Raw genomic sequence first — 21,420 nt, forward strand, 5'->3', positions numbered from 1 at the left:
CTTTGCTAGTTGTGAAACTATTTGGCTTCTCAATTTGATAGCAGAACTTACTGATCAAATTTTGGAGCTATCAATAACGTACTGCAACAAAAAGAGTATAATAAAGCTCTCTAAAAATCTAGGGTTTTCTTATTTCTCCGAGCATATTGATATTTGCTATCATTTTCATAGAGACAAATTCAAAAGGAAACAAAGATTCTTCATAATTTTCCTTAAGATGTGCAGGTTATAGACATTTTAACAAAGCCTCCATTGAAAGGGAAGTTTAAACAATTGAATATAGTTGGGGTTTATGGAAAAAGACCTCCTCACAAAAATGGATTTTTAGATTTTGTAGGGGTCACTCAGAAGGCGTTCTAGTGGCGCACAAGTTAGGAGAAATAAGACCTTAATGTTGTGATGCAGGGGGATCCACGTGGAGGGGACCCCATGTGCAAATTTAAATTTTCTGACTCAAGATTTACACATTTAAATGTTTATGATGGAAGATTGGAGTCTCATAAAGGCTCCAATTTTAAAAAATTTGTAATTGGTTCTAAATGTAACGTATGAGTGAGGGGTTGGCATTTAATGACCTTTTTTGGGTGCCTTCTTTAGGCTGTGTGTAGCTTTTAGGGAGCAGGGTGTTTTTATTTTATTTATGTTTTCAGGGGTGGAGAGTTTAACCTGTTAGTTGCAAGTGTACCTTTAGGATGAGTTATTGAAAGAAGGATTTTGAGTAGCCATCATATGCTAGTAGAAAAACCAGTGTTGCAGGTCTGTGAGAGACGAAATCAGATGGAAATGTTGCAATGTGAAGCCAATAGGTTCACTATTTTTTAGGGCATAATTATTTTGAGTTTCAATAAGATTTTTTTGAAGTTCGTGCATCAGTTCACTATCCATTTTCTTTTATTTTTCCATTATACATTTCAGATTTGTATTTGTGTTTTAAGTGATAGTTGTGGTAGGTCTATGTGGGTATTCAACTCTTGCATCAGTCATATCAGAACTAGAATATTTTGAGTGTGCAGGCAGATTCATCGGAGGGAGGCAACTTGCCCCAGTATTGAGCTTGTGGGTATTGTGAAAGATGTATGGAAGAGAAGATTCACGTGGTTGGGGTAGAGTTGAAGTTAAAAATAAATGAATAAATCCTCTAGATGTTGTCCGTATTGATGATTTCATAGCCCTGAGTAGGAAAGTTGAGTTCATTCAGGAAGAGATAAGAAAAAGGTTTCCTTGCAAGAGGGCACCCAAGAGTGATGATGATGAGAGTGAATCAACTTTAGAAGAAGAAGAAGTTGTTGAAGATTAAATTGTAAGAGAAGCCATAAATGATCCTCTTGTTAGAGCATTGACATGGATTAGGAAAATATTAAAGTTCCTTTCTTCAATGGGAACTTGGATCCATAAGAATTAATTGATTGGACATATCATATGGAAGAGTAGTTTGAGTTTGAAGAAATAGAAGATCTAGACAAAGTGAGGTTTGCTAAAACCAAACTAAAAGTACATGCTAATTGTTATCAAAAAAGCTTGCACCCTTGCTAAGATATCAACTCAACAACCTTGTGAAACATGGAAACAACCCTAAAGTGTGGGACCTTGCGCAAGGGGGTTGAGTCTCCGAAGAAGGCTGACTTCCTTCCTTGAATAGGTACAGGTGTTGAACCAACTCAACACTTTGAAACCTACTCCTAAGCCTATCCTAACAACTTGTGGAGGTAAAGGGGAAGAGAGAATGCTTGAAATAGAAGGAGGTGATGCACCAAGAATAGATTGATCCTCTCCCCACCCAAATGGCACAAGGAATCAACTGAAATGCCCAAGAGATGCACAAACATCATTTGCATGAGTGACCCAAACGCATGTGTGAAGGTTAGAATTTTTTAAGTGTCAAGAGGCGAGAAGGATTCCCACAAGTCACACTCAGAAAAATAGTTAACACAACATACATGTGAAAGAAAACCACAAATATATGCTTACAATAGAGGTAAGAACACATACACAACATGCATAAGTTAAAGTAAGGCAAGAATGGTAGTTTCAATTCATCCAAAGGCCAAAGGTCAAACTTATAGTTGTAGAAATGTAAAAATAATTACAAGTCTTCAAGAGAAGAGAAAGAGCATGAGAAAGCTTAAGGCAGCAGGGAGACTACCCTTTACAATGAGACTTAAAAGCCTTTATACAGAATAATGGGTTACAATGGTGATCATGACCCCTGCATGTCATTCTGGAAGTGCAGGGAAGTGCATGCACTTGGTTTGTACATGCAAGTAACCCAGCCATACCTCCAAAGGAAATTCTGAGGAAGGTGAATTGACTGACCTTCCAAAGTCAGACATGACATAAGTCACCAAGCATGGCCCCCATACCTCCCTGATGGAAATCCTGCCAAAAAAATTTCATGCACCCTTGTGGCTCCACAAAAGAAAAAGCACAAGTCACCAAAATTGTCAAAGCATTACAAGCCTTGAGTGTCGATCACACCATTTAGAAGTGTCACTAGTCAGAAGGAATCCTAGAGACTTCGAAAGCTCGGACTCCGGAAGTGAGGAAGACAGGGGAAGGAGAAAGGAACTTCGGAACCTCAGGGTTTCGGAGTTTCGAGATAGAGAAAGGAAGAGAAGGAAAGGAACTTTAGAACCTAGGGGTTCCCAGGTTTCGAAGGAACTAGGGAGAGAAGGCAAAAGGGGAAGGAATTTCAGAACCTCGAGGTTCCGGAGTTCCGAGGAACTGCTCAAAGGAACTTTGGAACCTCAGGGTTTCGGTGTTCCAGGATAGAGAGGGAAAGGCTAAAGAGAGAAGGGGAACTTCAGAACCTCGGGGTTCTGGAGTTCCGAAGATGGAAGGAGAAAAAGGACAAGGAACTTTGGAACCTTGGGGTTCCAAAGTTCTAGGGGAAAAGAGAGAAAGGATAAGCAGAGGAGGGGCTAAGCTAGGGAAAGAACTTCAGAACCTCAAGGTTCTGGAGTTCCAGAGAAACTGGAGAAAAGATAAGGGAAGGAAGGGAACTTGGAACCTCAGGGTTCCAGAGAAGGAAAGAAAGTGGCTAAGGCAAAGAACTTCAGAACCTCAAGGTTCTGAAGTTTAGAAAAAGGAAGAAGGAAAGAGACAAGGGAAAAGAGAAAAGAACTTCAAAACCTCGGGGTTCCAGAGTTCCGGGGAAGAAAAAAAGGCCAAGGGAGGAACTTCCTCCAGACAAGGTAACACTTCACACTTCATGATTCTTCTCTCCTTGATCAATTGGGGCTGCGCTGGTCCATGGAACATATCTCTGATCGGTTCTCACTGATGGACCAAGGGTGTCAAAAAATGACAACATTTTTGGCAATTTCTACGGGATGCTTGCTCGCTAGTCATGAAGTCCAGAAGCCTTAAGAATCCATTGGGCACTGAGACGTTGAAAGACCAAAACATGTGTGTTCCATCACTTGGATGAAAATTGAAAACTAGAGTGCACAACCTCTTAAAGAGAATGTGGTATGTGCATAAGCACTTATGAAATAAAAATAACCTCTAGTCTAATATTTACATAATTATCAAAACCCTCTTCAGAAGCAGGGATTAAGATGAATCCCATTCACTGGGATTGGAAGAAATTTGCCATCAAGCCTAGAGAGATGGAATACATTGGCCTTAGTACAACTAGTGATGACATATGGGCCACTCCAGATAGCATCAAACTTGGAGTGTCGCCCAGCTTTGGCTCTGTCTGCATCCCACTTGAGAACTAGGTCTCCTTCTTTGAAAACACTATTAGTCACCTTTATGTCAAAAACTATCTTGACTTGCTTTTGATGAGTCTCAACTGTATACATAGCCTTTCTTCTAACCTCCTCCATCTTCATCATCTCGGCTAGCCTTACTATCATGGCATCATTTTCTATCAATTCCAGCTGATGTGCTAGTTCAAGAGAGGGTAACTCTAGGGAAGTTGGGAGTCTTGCTTCCTTCCCATATACTAGCATGAAAGGGGAGTTACCAATTTCCCTCTTGGGTGTGATCCTGTCAGCCCATAGGGTTGTCTTCAACTTAGTATGCCATACCCTTTGATTGTCTTCAATTGTCCTTTTAACTATCCTGATGAGGTTCTTGTTGGAAGATTCAGCTAAGTTGTTACCTTGAGGATAATAGTTGGATGATGTCTTCAAGTATACACCATTCTTAACTACCCAAGAACTGATTTGGGTTCCAACAAATGTCCTGGCATTGACTGATATGATGGTGGAGGGGATACCTAATCTTGTCACAATTCCCTCAAGGAATTCCAACACTAAGGCCTCAGTGGCATCCCTAAATGCATCTGCCTCTGTCCACCTAGTGAAGTAATCTGTTGTGGACAAGATCAACTTATGGCCAGTACTAGAAAGTGGATTTATCATGCTAATGAAGTCTAAACCCCATTGGGAAAATAGTTGATCTGCTTGGATGGGGTGAAGAGGTAGGGCAACTAGCCTTTGGTTCCCAGAGAAGAGAGCGCATTTCTTGCAATTCTTCACCCATTTATGTGAGTCGCTGAATAAGGATGGCCAGTAATAACCATCCCTCATTATTTTGATAGTCGTAGTCCTTTCAGAGAAGTGGCCCCCTGAAGATCCATCATGAAATTCCTCTAACAGTCTGCTGACTTGGTTTTGTTCAATGCATCTTAGTAAGACTCCATTGGAGTCTTTTCAGAAAAGAGTGTCATTCACTAGGGTATAGGGAATGGACTGCAACCTGAAGTGTCTTCTTTTGGTCCGGTCCAAACCTTGGGGGTATCTACCTTCTATTAAGAAGGTGGTCATGTCACTTACCCAACTAAATTGAGTGGTGTTTCCAGTTGGTTGATCCTCTTGCAATACAAGGGAGACCTCTGAAGTAGTCTCAGGAGATGAGACAAGTTGTTCACATAGGCCCCTACCTCTTACAAGCTTGGTGATCTTGATGTTGATGTCATACTCCATGACCTTGGTTATCCACCTAGCCCTCTTCTCACTGATATCCTTGTTTAGAAGGAAATCTTTGAGACTTGCATGCAGAACTATGAGCTGGATCCTATTGTTGGAAAACATGTGTCTGAACTTTTTTAATGCCCTTGCAATAGTGAGGACCTACTTCTCTACATAGCTATATTTAAGCTCATAGTACTTTAGCCCCTCACTAAAGAAATAAATAGGTTTCTCCAAATTATCATCATTCAGCTATGTTAGGACAACTGAAATACTAGATTCTCCTCCAAAGGTATAGAGGATGAAATCCCTTTCGTAATTAGGATTGACAAGGGTAGGGGCTTGAGCAATTTCATGTTTGATCTCTTCAAAACCGGCCCTTCCCGCCTTGGTCCAACTGAAAACCAATTTTTCCTTCAACATGGAAGTGAGGGGTTTTACCATGGTGGCAAGGTTGGGAATGAACCTCCTCACAAAGTTGATCCTACTAAGGAAACATTGTAATCCTTTGTTGTGACTGGGGAGTGGAAGAGAAAGAATAGCCTCCACTCACTCTAGATCAATGGTCAAAACCTCCTTGGATACGATGTATCCTAGAAATATTCCTTGATCAGTAGAAAATATGCACTTTCTAGGGTTGAAAGACACACCATACTCCCTGCATTTCATGAACACCTGCTCAAGGTGACCAAGATGGTCAGCTGCATTCTTCAAATAAATAGTTATGTTATCGAGGTATACAAGCACAAACTTTGCTAATACACCCTTGAAGGCCATGTCCATTGCTCTTTAGAATGTGGCACCTGCATTGGTTAGCCTAAAGGGAGTTTTACAATAAGCATATGTACCCCACTTAGTAGTAAACACAATCTTGTATTGGTCTGATTCTTGGACCAAGATCTTATTGTAGCCTGAATACCCATCCAAGAATTAAAATCTTTCTGAGCCACTGACCTTTTGGAGAATCCACTCCATAGAGAGAAGGGGATAATGATCCTTAAGGGAGGCTCTATTGAGATCCCTAAACTCTACACATAGCCCGATTTCCCCATTCTTCTTCCTTACAAGGAAAAGGTTGGCCACCCAGGAGGAGTGCTTGATAGGGAAGATGATATTGGCTTCTATAAGCTTGGTCAACTCCTTCCTCATTAGTGGCTCAATCTTGGGGTTTATTGGCCTTTTGTTTTGTCTAACTGGCTTTGCATTCAAGTTTAGCTCTATGGTATGTTGGGCTAAGCTAGGGTCAAAACCCTTCAATTCTTCACAGGTCCAAGCAACAATGTCATCATATTGTTGGCAAAGCTCAACAAAGGCCTCTTTCTCGATTGAGGAACACACCTTGCCTAAGTTCAAGGACCTACCCTCAGCAACAACAACTGGCTTGTAATCACCCCTCTTTGCAACCAAGTTCATTTTCTTCTTCAACTGATCATCCGAGTTGAAAATGCCCTCCAAGGTAACTAGACCTTTAGGCAACTTATTGGAGTTGAGATACATGATTTGATCTTCATACTGGTCTTGCAACTTAGACTGATTGTTAGCAGAAAATTCTGCTTCATTTTGGAAGAAGTTGACGATCTGCTGATTGCTTTCGAACACTTGCCAATTCACTTGATTGTTTGGGACATCAAACCTCACAACAAGCTTGATGTGTTTCTCCTTCTCACTTGCAACATGCGCTGGTATGTCAAACTAAGCACCAACCACTACAAGCCTATCATCATGCTTGTTCTAACCCCTAGGAATGCTCTAGGTATTGAAGGCCTCAAATTCTTCAATCAAATCACAAACCCCATGTTTGTATGATTTGAGTAGGTTATTTTTTGCTACACTTTGGGCTCGGATGTGTTTAACAACCAACTCACTATCTCCAAATACTTGCAGAGATTTGATCTTTCTGCTTTGTGAAAGTTGGAGACCTTGGATCAAGGTTTCATACTCAGTGACATTGTTGGTGCAACCAAATTGAAGCCTAAAGGAGAAGAAATATTTCTCCTACTTAGGAGAAAAAAGCATTACCCTGACACCTGCACCATTCTTGTTTCTTGAACCATCAAAAAACATGTTCCATAACCCCTCTGAATCTCCTTGTGTCTTGATAAGGTTAGGGATAGGAGTATCCTCTTCATGGATACAATAGGTGCCAAGCCCAGTCTCTTCAATCTCAGCAAATGGATCAAACTGTAAAGCATTCGCCCATTCATCCAACAAGCAATCAGGGACCTCCTGCAAAAGAGTATCAGGCTCATGGACAAAACACTCCTCCCCCTCTTCATGCAAAGTGCAATTCATGTTTATAGAGTTGGGGGTGTAGGGCTCAATGTGGTTTTGGGCAATGGGTTCTGCCCTTATGGTGACCTTGGTACCATACTTTGTTCGAAATAGCATATGGGACCAGTCAGAAGGTAGGTACCCACCTATCTTGGCTATGAAGTCTCTAGACAGGTAGATAGCAAAGAATGCAGGGAGGTCGATAATTGATATGTCTTGCAAGACAGTGCAACTAGGGCATGCATGCAAGGTTAACTTCAAATATTTTACCACCCCTACTTTCTGAATAGAAGTGCCATCTAACTGGACCACCCCTTTGGCAATAGGTTCGTATTCTATGCCAAGAAGGTCAACTACTTTCTTAGGCATGACTGAGCTACTATCTTCTGAATCTATCATGCAGTTGTGAACCAAGCTATCTCCTATAATCAAGGAGAGATAGAAAGGGGGAGTCTTGTTGATCTTGCTTGAATCTTCCTCCTCCTTGGGTTGCACCAAACTAGTGGAGATTGCCTTTCTATTGACTACTATCTCAACACCTGATTGATTGACATCCTGTAGTGCCTCCTTAAGAAAATCCCTTTGAGATGGGATTGAGAGAGCCTCCCACATAGTGACATTGAGGTTGGCCTTCTTCATTTGATCAACTATGTTGAAAGGGACAACAACTAATTTTAGAGGACCCTTTGAGGCTACAAGGTCTACTTTTTCTCTTTGGATGAATTGGGCCTCTTCCTGCCTCTTGCTCCCTTGCATGGTATTTTGGCTTGTATCATGGACAACTACATTGGGTGTTGGAGCTTGGGCTAATTTTGAAGGTGAGGCAGCCTCAATGGATCTCTTCTTTGACCTTGCATACTGTAGCATGGACTCACCATTTGTTTGGTTCAAACCACATAATTCTACCTCTTGCCAATTGACGAAGGTTGAATCCCCTTGTAAGTGAGCCTGAGTGCCAACACTAGGCTGATTTGGGTCATATTGCTAGCCAGAAGTGGTCGGCTCATCTTGCACTACTAAAGTTTGGACAAACCCTCCATTTTGGCATGCACCTTGGTTGTGTGGTTGATTGCATGGTTGACACCAATCCTGCTCTTGGGAGAGGTTATTTTGCATTGGAACTATTGCCTTTGAGTTGCTTGCAGTTGTGGGATTCACACTATTCAAAGGCCTGGCATTGCTCCATTGGTTTTGCACTTGAAAGGCTAGCCTATTCTGCTGATAATTCTGACCTTATGCTTGGTAAGGTCTACTATACTGAGTTTTTTGCCTCTTTAGTGTCACCAACTCATTGCTAAAGTTTTGCAGTAGAGCCTTGATCTCATGGAGCTCATTGGAGGATGTAGAGGGCGTGTATGATTGTCCTGCAGAAGCCATTGGAATAAGAGTCAAGGTGGGTTGTTGAGTAGGAGCTTCTGGGAAGAGAGGCATTGGAGGCCTTGGAGCTATCTTCCTAGCCTGAATCAAACAATTTTCTGCTCTTATGGCTATGTCATATGCACCTAGTAGAGAGGCTCCACCCATTGATTGGATCATGACAGCTATATCTCTATTAAAAGCTCTAAGATAGTACAAGAAGGCATGATTTGGAGATGGCTTCACTAGAGAAGGAATTCTATTCCATGCCTTAAGGAATTTGAAATTGAAATCTCCCATGAATTCATGGGGTGCCCTCTTGATCATAGTTAACTGCTCCACAAGTGATAGGTGATCACTTTTGTCTTTGAAATGGCTGCACAAACTCTCCCCCAATTCATCCCAATTGTGAATGGAGCTAGATGACAACCCTCTATACCATTGCAAAGCTTTGCCTTTCAAAGATGTGGCTAAGAGTCTGATAGCGACGTCATCTTGAGTGATATTATGGATGGAGAAGATGTTTGCAATGTCTTGAATGTGCTCAATGGGCATAGTATCAGTTTCACTAGTGAAGTATGGTATACTCTTCAATGCAACCACTGGTATGTCATTCCACTGAGTCAAAATAAGGGGACCCCCCATTGAAGGTAAAAAAACTTGATTTCTAGCCATGCAAAACAATGGTCTATTAATATGAGTGGTGGGAGCCCTTGATAGTAATGGTCTTTCAAATGGAGGAGTAGACCGAGACCTTGGAGATGGAGCGTTTACAACCTTGACACCCCTGACTGGTGACAATGAAGGTCTACCTCTCCACCTTCTAGAACCTATAGATGGGAGCTCCACGAATTGAAAACTGCCTCTAGAGGATGCCCTTGTATGAATTCTGGGCATGAAATCTGCAACCAACCTTGGAAGTTCGAAGGTTCAGAGTATGACCACTATGGCACCTCAGGAGCTTAGATGTCCAGAGTGAGGAAGTTCAGGAGTTCAAAACCTAGGGGTTCCAAGTTTTCAGGCCTAAGCACCTCAGAACCTAGGGGTTCTGGACTTACGAAGCGAAATGGTTTTACTAACCTCAGAACCTGGGGGTTCTGGATTTCTAGGGGAAGCAAAGTTATGATGACTTGGGAACCTAGGGGTTTTGGGTACCCAGAGTTATGAACTTTGTGTGAACACGAACTGGTCCTTGAGTAGAGTCACCAAGTTCTTGAGAGATGACTACCTCTAAAGGCTAAAACACTAACAATTCGCATTAAATCCTTAGCATGTGAATTGAATAAGGTCCCACTGAGCGTGCCAAAAATTGTTATCACAAAAGCTTGCACCCTTGCTGAGATATCAACTCAACAACCTTGTGAAACATGGAAACAACCCTGAAGTGTGGGACCTTGCGCAAGGGGGTTGAATCTTCGAAGAAGGTTGGCTTCCTTCCTCAAATAGGTGCGGTGTTGAACCAACTCAACTCTTCAAAACCTACTCCTAAGCCTATTCTAACAACTTGTAGAGGTAAAGGGGAAGAGAGAATGCTTGAAATAGAAGGAGGTGATGCACCAAGAAGAGATTGATCCTCTCCCCATCCAAAATGGCACAAGGAGTCAACTGAAATGCCCAAGAGATGCACAAACTTCAATTGCATGAGTTAACCAGACGCATGTGTGGAGGTTATAATTTTTTAAGTGTCAAGAGGGGAGAAGGATTCTCACAAGTCACACTTGGAAAACCAGTTAACACAACATACATGTGAAAGAAAACCACAAACATACGCTTACAATGGAGGTAAGAACACATAGACAACATGCATAAGTTAAAGTAAGGCAAGAATGGTAGTTTTAATTCATCCAAAAAGGCCAAAGGCAAAACTTACAGTTGCAGAAATGTAAAAATAATTACAAGTCTTCAAGAGAAGAGAAAGAGCATCAGAAAGCTTAAGGCAATAGGGAGAGAACCCTTTAAAATGTGGCTTAAAAGTATTTATATAGAATAATGGGTTACAATGGTGATCATGACCCCTGCATGTTAGTCTGGAAGCGCAGGGAAGTGCATGCAAGCAACCTAGCCATACCTCCAAAGGCAATTCTAAGGAAGGTGGGTTGACCGACCTTCCAAAGTCAGACATGACATAAGTCACCCAGCATGGCCCCCATACCTCCCTGATGGAAAGCCTGCCAAAAAAATTTAATGCACCCCTGTGGCTCCACAAAAGAAAGTGCACAAGTCAGAAAAACTATCAGAGCATTAAAAGCCTTGAGTGTCTATCACACCTTTGAAAAGTGTCACCAGTCAGAAGGAAGCCCAGGGACTTCAGAAGATTGAACTCTCGAAGTGAGGAAGACAAGGGAAGGAGAAAGGAACTTCAAAACCCTGGGGTTCCGGAGTTCTGGGATAGAGAGAGGAAGAGAAGGAAAGGAACTTCAGAACCTTGGAGTTTCGGAGATCTGAAGGAACTAAGGAGAGAAGGCAAAAGGGGAAGGAATTTCAAAACCTCGTGGTTCCGGAGTTCCGGGGAACTGCTCAAAAGAACTTCAGAACCTCGGGGTTCCAGAGTTCAGGGATAGAGAGGGAAAGGGCTAAAGAGAGAAGGGGAACTTCAGAACCTTGGGATCCCAAAGTTCTGAAGAGGGAAGGAGAAAAGGGACAAGGAACTTTGGAACCTTGGTGTTCCAGAGTTTTGGGGAAAAAGAGAGAAAGGCTAAGGAGAGGAGGGGCTAAGCTAGGGAAAGAACTTCAGAACCTCGAGGTTCTGGAGTTTCAGAGAAATTGGAGAAAAGCTAAGGGAAGGAAGGGAACTTCAAAACCTCAGGGTTCTAGAGAAGGAAAGAAAGCAGCTAAGGCAATGAACTTCAGAACCTTGAGGTTCTGGAGTTCCAAAAAAGGGAGAAGGAAATAGACAAGGGCAAAGAGAAAATAACTTCGGAACCTCAGAGTTTCAGAGTTCCAGAGAAGAAAAAAAGGCCAAGGGAGGAACTTCCTCTGGACAAGGCAACACTTCACACTTCATGATTCTTCTCTCCTTGATCAACTGGGGCCGTGCTGATCCATGGAACATATCTTTGATCGGTTCTCATTGATGGACCAAGGGTGTCATAAAATGACAACACTAATATCTAGTGGAAAGAAGTCCAGATTGCAAGAGGGAGAAGAGGAAAAAGTAAAATTACAAGTAGGATAATATGGTTGAAAAGATGAAGAGACAACTAATTATGAGTTGGATTTATTAAAAAGAATGCACAACTTGAAACAAAGAAGTAAAACAATGAGAGAATACACAGAAGAATTCCACAAGATCATGATAAGGAACAGACTATTTTGAAGTTGATAAGGAGAAGATAACTTGTTACATCAATGGGTTAAGACCAAGCATTCAGGAAGAACCAGGTTTAATACAAATCTATACCATGGAGGATGCAATCCAATTTTCTTTAAAAATTGAAGAAAATTTGAACAAAAGATTTGAAAGTAAACAAAAGGGAAGAGACCGAGGTGGAAAGACAGTCGGAAGAACCTACAAAGGTGATGAAAGCCATCATAAAAATCAGAAATTTGAAGACCAAGGCAGTAGCAAGAGTTGAAATAATGATGACTCTTATGGCACAAAAGATCAAAGTTGAAGAGGCAAAGAAAGATCAGGTAGAGGCTTTGAAAGAGGAACTTTCAGAGGAACCTGTTACAAGTGTGGTGAAGAAGGTCACAAAGCCTACAAATGCCCTCATGAAGGTGAAAAAACAAGAAGAAGAACCAAAAATCAGAATAGGGCAGCGAACATCAACAAAGAAGAAGTCCAATCATCATAGTCAAATGAAGATGGGAGAGGAGAAGTTGTAGTAACAAGAAGAGCCTTGATAAATGTAGACAATGAACCTAATCAGTGAAAGAAGCTATTCAAAACAAGGTGCAAGTGTGAAGGAAAAGTTTGTGATGTCATCATTGATAGCAAGAGAACAGATAACCTCGTGTCTAAAGAAATGGTAGGTTGAAGTTTTATAGGAAGAATCACCTGAATCCATATAGGATAGCATGGGTGCAAAGTGATAAGAAACTTTTGGTAAATGAACAATGTTTAGTTAAGTTTAAGATAGGTGGATATTATGATGAAATTTTATGTGACATAATTATCATGGATTCATGCCATATGTTATTAGAAAGGCCTTGGGAATTTGATAGGAAAGCCATGCATGATGTTACATCCCATTTGTACCCTAGATGATTTTATGCTACATTACGCCATGTTGTTTGTACCCTAGTTGTTTTAGGCAATATTTTGCACAATGTTAATCGTGTCCTATGTTTGTTATAACTGAGTGATGATGCCCTAGATGGTATTTGTGTTGAGTACAATGAAATGATGACTCAAAACTTTTAAATTGATGTCGGAGGTAAATGAAAGAGAAACCATGCCATTTGGAAACCCTAACTGTAAGTTGAGACAAGTCGTCTCATATTGACCATATCTTTTGTTAGCTTGTCGTGTTAGGTAACCCTAATTTGGACTATATAGGGGTTTTAGGGTTTCACGACTCTAAGTCATAGAATGATAATTCAAGTTAGTTTTTTATTATTTTTAACTTATCTATTATTATTATTTCGTAATAATTAAATTAAAAATTGCATCGGATCAGGTTTAATAAACGTAAATATATAAATATATATGTCATATGTGATACATGTATATGTAGAAAATCAGTACCATGGTCAATACATTTGTATACGTGCTCCCATAAACATGTATGCATAGTATATATAATTTCATATATATAAATATATGAATATATTATATTAATCTTCTTTCAACTTAAGGTCCACTTGTTCAATGCATTAGCCAATTTTATTAGGGCTATTTTAATGATATTAAATATATACATTTGTGTAGTACATAAGGTCAATTGGTGGGAAATTTAGTGAATGTTGTTTTCTCCATAAAGGTCTTGATGGAGAAGTGATAGCTCCAAATCAATTAGGCATCCACTTACATGGATCCAAACATGACCAAATAAAACTTTTGAATTGGGAAGATAATTGGGCTCCATTACCAATACACTCATGTTATGTTTAGAATAGGGACAGAGGGGGAGAGAAAGGGAAAGTTTGGAAAATAAAGAAGGGAGATATAGGGAGGAAGAGTAAAAGGAAGAGGGGGCAAAGGAGACATAGGGTTAGAGACAGAGAGGAAGGTAAAGATAAATATGGATATGGAGATGGCAAAGGAGAGTGAGATACATGGAGATGGAAGAGATAAATATATAGAGATGGGGAGAGAGGAAGAGATAGAGGTAGATTAGGAAGTGATATAGATAGATTTAGATAAAAGAGGAGATATAGACATAGAGAGAGATGAATAAATAATGAGATAGAGATAGAGGGAATGATGGAAGGATAAATATGGAGAGATAAAGATAGATAGGAAAAGAGATAAACCTATAGGTGTATAGGAAGAGGGAGAGGGATAAATATGGATGGATAGAGAGAAGGATATAAGTCTAGAGATAGAGGGAGAGGGAGAGAGGAGAGGGAGAAAGAAAGATAGAGAGATAAAGAGAGGTAGAGGGAGATATAAAGATAGAGAGAGATATATAGAGATAAATATATAGAGATTGGGAGAGAGGAAGAGATAGAGATGGGGAGAGAGGAACAGATAGAGGTAGAGTAGGAAGTAATATAGATAGATTTAGATAAAAGAGGAGATATAGGAATATAGAGAGATGGATAAATAATGAGATAAAGATAGAGGGAATGATGGAAGGATAAATATGGAGAGATAGAGATAGATAGGAAAAGAGATAAACCTATAGGTGTATAGGAAGAGGGAGAGGGATAAATATGGATGGATAGAGAGAAGGATATAGATCTAGAGATAGCAGGAGAGGGATAACAATATAAGAAGAGATGAAGATAGAGGGAGCGAGGAGAGGGAGAAATAAAGATAGAGAGATAGAGAGAGGTAGAGGGAGATATAAAGATAGAGAGATATAGGGGATATAGAAAAAAGAATAAAGAGGAAGAGATAGAGAGCTATAAAGGAAGAGATAAATAGAGATATAGATAGCGAGATAGAAATATAAGGAGATATAAAGAGAGGAGACTAAGTAAACATACAAATGTAGAGAGAGATAAATAGAGAGGAATAGATAGAGGGAGGGAGCTTGAGAGAGAGAGAGAGAGAGAGAGAGAGAGAGAGGTAAGCAAATGTAGATAGGGGAGAGAAATAAAGATTGATATAGAGATCAAGATGGAGAGGGAAAGGGAGAGAAAGAGAGGGAGAGGTGGGTTTTGTTTAGATAGTTTGAGTGTGGTTGGTTATTTGTGGTGATAAACATTGGTGTGTATCATTGGAGGGAGTGATAGGGAGAGAAGGAGATAGATGAATAGAAAGAGGGAGAGATAGAGATATGGATATAACTTGGGAAAGACAGAGGGGTGAGAGGGAGATAGATATAGAGGAGGAGAGATGGAAAGAGAGAGGGGGAGGGAGAGGGAAAGGGAGAAATAGAAATAGAAAGAGGGAGACAATGAGAGAGGGGGAGATGGAGAGATAGAAAGATAATGATATAAGAAGTGACATATAGAGAGGTGATTCATATATGGAGAAATATCCATTTAGTATACATCTATTATTACCTATACTAAAGTGAAATTTAACATGATGTAATCTCTATCTCTCTCTCTAGTGAGTGACAGAGATAGTGAGATAACTAGTATATATATTATTATGTTTATTACTAATGCTATAATATTATTAATTAATATATAAAGACCTAGAGAGTTATAAATGGATATAGAAGATAAAAAAAAGATTGAACAGATAGTTTGACTCTACAGATAGTTGAGCTGCCCCAAACATGACAACAAAATTAGTTACTTTAATAAGTATTGAAAAACTGCTAGCTTTTTGTTCAAGAGATGTAATTAAAAAACCTAGTTCAAATTCACACACCTCTTTTACAACTAGCTCACAAGAATGCAAACAAACAACACCAGTAAATGTATGTTGGCATTAAATATTCAATACTTTAATACAAATCAAACTTCTTGCTTGATTGACCTTATATTGATGTAGTAGTGTCAAGTAACATTACTTGAGGCAGTGTTTTTGGACTTCATATTAATACTTGAAAGAATATGAAGCTGAACATAGGGAATCCAATGCATTCAAACCTAACCTCCCCAGGTGGGGCTGACTCATCATACTGCTATACATATACATATATGCCTGGTCGATTGTCCGAGATCTAAGACTAACTGGTTGGGTAACTGGTAAGTGCTCCCACATCCAAATATGCAGCAGCGTAACTCCCACCGCAAATGAGCCCCTCCCTTGATATACTACTTCAGGTAGCTCCTAATATAAGTGCGCTAACACGCATGGTACCTAGGCAAATCAGGTCCCCTCTATCATCATCTACTCAATCACCTGCCCCCAACCAACCGCAAGTCCATGTGATCGTCGATCTGGGCACAGTAATCCCCCCATAATCCCTGACAAAACTACTGGTAATGGCTCATACAATGTAGCGATATCCTCCCAGGCTATCAAACCATCATTAATATAAACATCCTCATCAAAGAATCTTTGCATCGATAGGGTCCCCCATGCTTTATCATATGTCACCAACTCACCTCCAATGGGAATATGCAGGATGCACCATACATCCTTCAGTGTCACAGTCATCTCCACTTGCGCCAAGTGAAACGTGCAGGTCTCACTATGCCAGCGCTCTGCCAATGCTGTCATCAAACCGTGATTCATTTGAATCACGGACATATGCATCATATCATACAACCTAGTCACTGCAATGCAATCCACCTCAGCCTCTGTCAGCCGATCATGAAACCCTTGTGTAGCGAGATGTCTATCGCATAACTGTAAGACACGCAAATCCTCCTACACAAGTGCATCAACCATCATCATCAGTTGTTTTGTTTCAAACTTTCTTAAAGTTTAAACTTAGTCTATCAATAGATACTTTGATCAAGTATCTTTGGGTCTCAACAAGTAAGCAATCATGACACACCTAGACTCCAACAAATATTTGTCCTAATGACCTAAGTCTCATAAGGGCTTCTATGGTTCAAAACAACTCTCACTTTACATCTCCATCCATCAATCATTAACATCTAGAGATTATCTGTTCAAACACTAGGGCATCTATTTTTCTGCACAAAAGCACTATTTTGCACACAAAAGTGCTATCTCCTAACAATAGCGCCACTACCCTAACAAAAGCACTTAATAACCTCTGCAAAAGTGCTCAAACTACAACAACACTACATTAACTATTCAATAACGCTGCTTCACATCAAGAGTGCTCAATTAACTTGTTAATAGCGCTCAAACAACTATCCAATAGCACCACTATTTTCAAAAGCGCTCAAACAACTGCACAATAGCACCATTACGGCACAAAAGCGCTAATTAATTCGACAAAAATGTCAAAACACAATTTCAACACTATTGTCTCGACTCAACTTGGACCTAGCTAAAAATACATCAAAAATGCATAAAATGCAAAAACTCAAATTCACATACCACTGGTTCGTAGTCATCTGGCCGTTGGAATCATTGGACTCGCTCTAATTGATGCTCTGCTACGAGTACCGGCATCCTGACTGCTCCTTGCTCTTCCAGAAAGTCACTATAAGAGCTATACTTTCACTATGGTTGCGAATGCAAATGAGTCTATTTTCACCCATTTCTCTCCATATAAACCCTTCGTTGTACCCCTAATTTTTTTTCGCTCACCGCTGTGGTCCTCGTGAACTTCCTGAGCCTCCCATTTCTCCATTTTATCTCTGATTTCTTCTATTTTTCACCAGCATTGCTAAATTATTCTCTTCTATCACCTTGCCAATTTTCATTCTTTTTCGAGAGATTGCCCGATTTTTCAAAAAAATTTGGCCCATCTCTCGAAGGGGCATACCACCCATTAAATTAACATTTTATGAGGCATTTCTTCACACCTATTTTTTTTCTTTGAAACGACGCAATAAATCACACCATCTCAAAGAGGGGCAAATGTATTCACATAAATCTGTCCATTTTAATTAAATGAATATTTGTTATTTATTTGATTAAAAATCCACTAGCCATCAGTTAATTAAATTAATATTTAATTAATTCATCTTCAAGCATTCCCCTATTAATTAAATAAATTATTCAATTTATTTTAATTAATTCATTCAACCAAATTCACAAATCAATTAAATGAATAAATCATATTTATTTCATTTAATCCTTTTTTCCTCTTTTAAATAAATTAAATAAAATATTTATTTAAATCATTTATCCCCCCACTTGCATTTTCCTACAAATTGAAATAAATGAATTTTATTTTAATTAAAATCTTATTTTCCCTCACCCACCAAATCCACTTGCACTCCTAAGCCCCCTTCTAGATCCTTCTAAACCCTTCCTAATTAGCCTAATCCATCCCCTAATTATTGTCACATTCTTAAGCAACTCGGAGTCACTTCTCAAAGACTTCAAAGTCTTTGAAAAATATTTAATGCTTTGTGTGTTCAACAATCTAACCTCTAAAGTCTTCCAAAACCACTAATGGCTCTTACATGACCATTAATGGCTCTTACATAACCATTTATGGTTAATTCAACTTGCACTCATGTGTCTCCTCAAGCATTTATTGCTTTGACCATGGTTATCCCTTTTGTCTTTGCACAAGAGTTTATCCATTCGATAAAAGATTTATTCTTTGAATAAAGAATTTATTCACTCAACCCAACCTTGACCTTAACTCCCAAGTTAACTCTCAAGTCATGTCAAGCATTTAATGCTTATTCCCTCTCCTCTCAACCTATCTCACATTGACACTTGTCATCCTGGAATTGGGTTGAAAGCCTTCACATGGATTGAATATCATTCAATCTTGACCCTTGTTGAGATTACTCAATCTCAACCATCCATTGCTCCATTTTTCCTATAAATAGAGCCCATTCCTTCATAATCAAGATCCTGAAAACTTGTATGCATCTAAGTTATAGATAATTTTAGAGAGCATTTAGCATAAATCACTAATATCTTGTTATTTTGGCCTAAAATAAATCATTTTAGCATCATAGCATCCAATATTAGCTTTTATTCACATTTGCATAGCATTTTAGAGTAAAACATTTCAATTTTGAACCTCCATAAACATCTCCAGTGCAAAAAGCTACTGAGAGCTACACTAGTTTGAAACTTGGGGAGGAGAGGAACAAAGGAGAAGGAGCTAAGAGCATGTTAGGAGGCATTTGAAGATGTCTCATTATATTTACTTTCCTAGTTAAATATTTTTTTCATATTTTTGGTGTCTCTTTTGATATGCCTGCTTAGATTAGTTTTTGGTTGATTAACATTAACAGTTTCTTGGTTTTTTGTGTGTTATTCCACCAAAGGTTCTAGTTTAATCTTTCCCCCATTTCGCAGTGCATCATTTGGTGAACCCTACGTGAATCCAAACACCCAAATTTTTATTTTTTTTTAAACTAACTTGTTTGAATGTTTAGCTTGACACACAGGTCGCACTCTAACGCTTTTGATTGCGGTTTAGCGCTATTGCAATTTGATATTCTAGTCAAATTTAGCGCCATCTTCCATCTTTTAGTTCTTTTGAGGCTTAAGTAGAGCATTTGAACATGTTTTAGCGCCTTTTTTTTTGCTATTAAAATTTTGCTTTTAGCGCTTTTGTCTTCTTTTTGGTGTGTTTGTATTAAATAGCACTTCTTTTTGCACACAAAGTAGCGCTATTTTAACAGAACGTTGTTAAAAAAAGCCACGTAACCAAAAAAGTGAATTTTCTTAGGCTTGTAGAATCTCACCATAGGTTCGGATTTTCCTAACTATTCGTTTCTTATGCAGGTTTAAACTAACTCCTTTTTGTTGTTTAAAAGTTAAAATTTCTCATTTGGTGCTTTAAAATTGAACAACACAAAATTTTCATTTCTTGCAAGTTAGGATGAATTTTGTTTTGGTGCTCTAAAAATTGAACAACACAAATTTCATTTCATTGCAAGTTAGGATACACTCTTTTTTTTTGGTACTTAAAACAAGACAAGACAAATTTCATTTTATTGCATCAAACTTAAGAAAAACTCACAATCAACACTTCAAAATTTTGGTGCAAGTAAAAAGAACAATCAACTTGTCTTATTTTGCAAAATGATTTACTTCATGCATACGTGTTTTAATTTCAGTTGACCAGGATTTCAAATTCTAGTTTACTCAAACACATTGATTTTGAAGTTAAAAAGAACATAATGGTTGTTGGAGCAACATCTCCAAATGGTTAGATCACATTGCAATAAAAATCAGTTAAAAAGAACAAGTCTTTTTCGTGATTGGCACACTTATGCAAAGTTTGTCGAGTGGTCCTACTTCTAACACACACTATCCTCTGCCTTGGCTTTTGTGGTCCTAGGTGCAAGAGAAAAGTGTTAGTGACACTCATATTTTATATTTATAAGAGAGGCCTGCCAAAAGACACACCACTCTTGGGAACGACCTCGCACGGTAAATCCTTCGAGCCACTATAGAAATCAAGTGTGAGCTAAAGCTGCAGCCTTGGGTATAGTTGTTCCTACAATGTAACTTGCCAAAAGGACAAATGGGCCCCACCACAAGTTACAAGGCTCTTAAGTGAGTCACTGCAAAATGAACTTATGTCCAAAAACATCGAACATTACTAAACACCTTTAAGTAGTAGCCCACCCATTCTATTGATTGAGGATATTTGTGATACAATTCAGTGCAAGAGCATAGATGGTTTTGCTCCCAAGATACTCACCATACATATTTCCTTGAGTAGAAACATAGCTTTTTGAAAAGTTACTTGTGGCTTAATGAAAGTGATGATTCCCCCATCATAGGGATCATCTATTTGTTATGCTCGTGCAAGACTTAGTATATCACATCCTTACCTCCCATAGCGGGATTCATAACGTATGTAGTACCAAAGTAGAAGAAATATCAAGATGTGGACAGAATTTATCGCAACTGGCCATTTGACCTTAGGGATAAAGAGTGTTTGAAGTGTTTTTCTTTGTGATTCAAGACCAATGCAAATTGAGCCAACTTTAGGCTTTGGAAACACCTAAAATACATTTGAAGGAAAGGGTCATAAAAATTTCAAAATATTGGGTTGATCTAGACCCATACTTACTTGTGCCTTTTGAGGCAACATTCTTGTGTTTGTGTGCTTGCTTTGTGTAGTCACATAAATCTGTCCACTTAATTAAATGAATACTTAGTATTTATTTGATTATTTAACCATCAATTAATAATTAATTAAATTAATATTTAATTAATTCATCTTAACCCTATTCTCCTATTAATTAAATAAATTATTCAATTTATTTGATTTAATTCACTTAACCAAATTCAGACCATTAATTAAATAAATAAATCATATTTGTTTAATTAAATCTTCTCTCACATTTAAATAAATTAATATTTATTTAAATCCCCCAAAATCCCACCTCTCACATTTAAATAAATTAACATTTATTTAAATCACCTTTATCCTCCACCCACTTGCATTTTCCTACAAATGCAAGTTGCACAATTATTTTAAATAAATAATTTATTTAAATCACCTTTATCCTCCACCCACTTGCATTTTCCTACAAATACAAGTTGCACAATTATTTTAAATAAATAATTTATTTAAATCACCTTTATCCTCCACCCACTTGTATTTTCCTACAAAAGCAAGTTGCACAACTATTTTAAATAAATTATTTATTTAAAATCCTATTTATCCTCACCCACTTGAAACCTTTAATGGTTTCCCTTAAAGTAGTCAAACTTGATGGCTTTAAAGTCTTCAAACTTGATGGCTTCCTTCTATAGTCTTCTTAAAGACTTTAATGGTTTTCCTTAAAG

Source organism: Cryptomeria japonica, chromosome 6 (genome assembly GCF_030272615.1).
Source record: "Cryptomeria japonica chromosome 6, Sugi_1.0, whole genome shotgun sequence".
NCBI classification, from domain to species: Eukaryota; Viridiplantae; Streptophyta; class Pinopsida; order Cupressales; family Cupressaceae; genus Cryptomeria; species Cryptomeria japonica.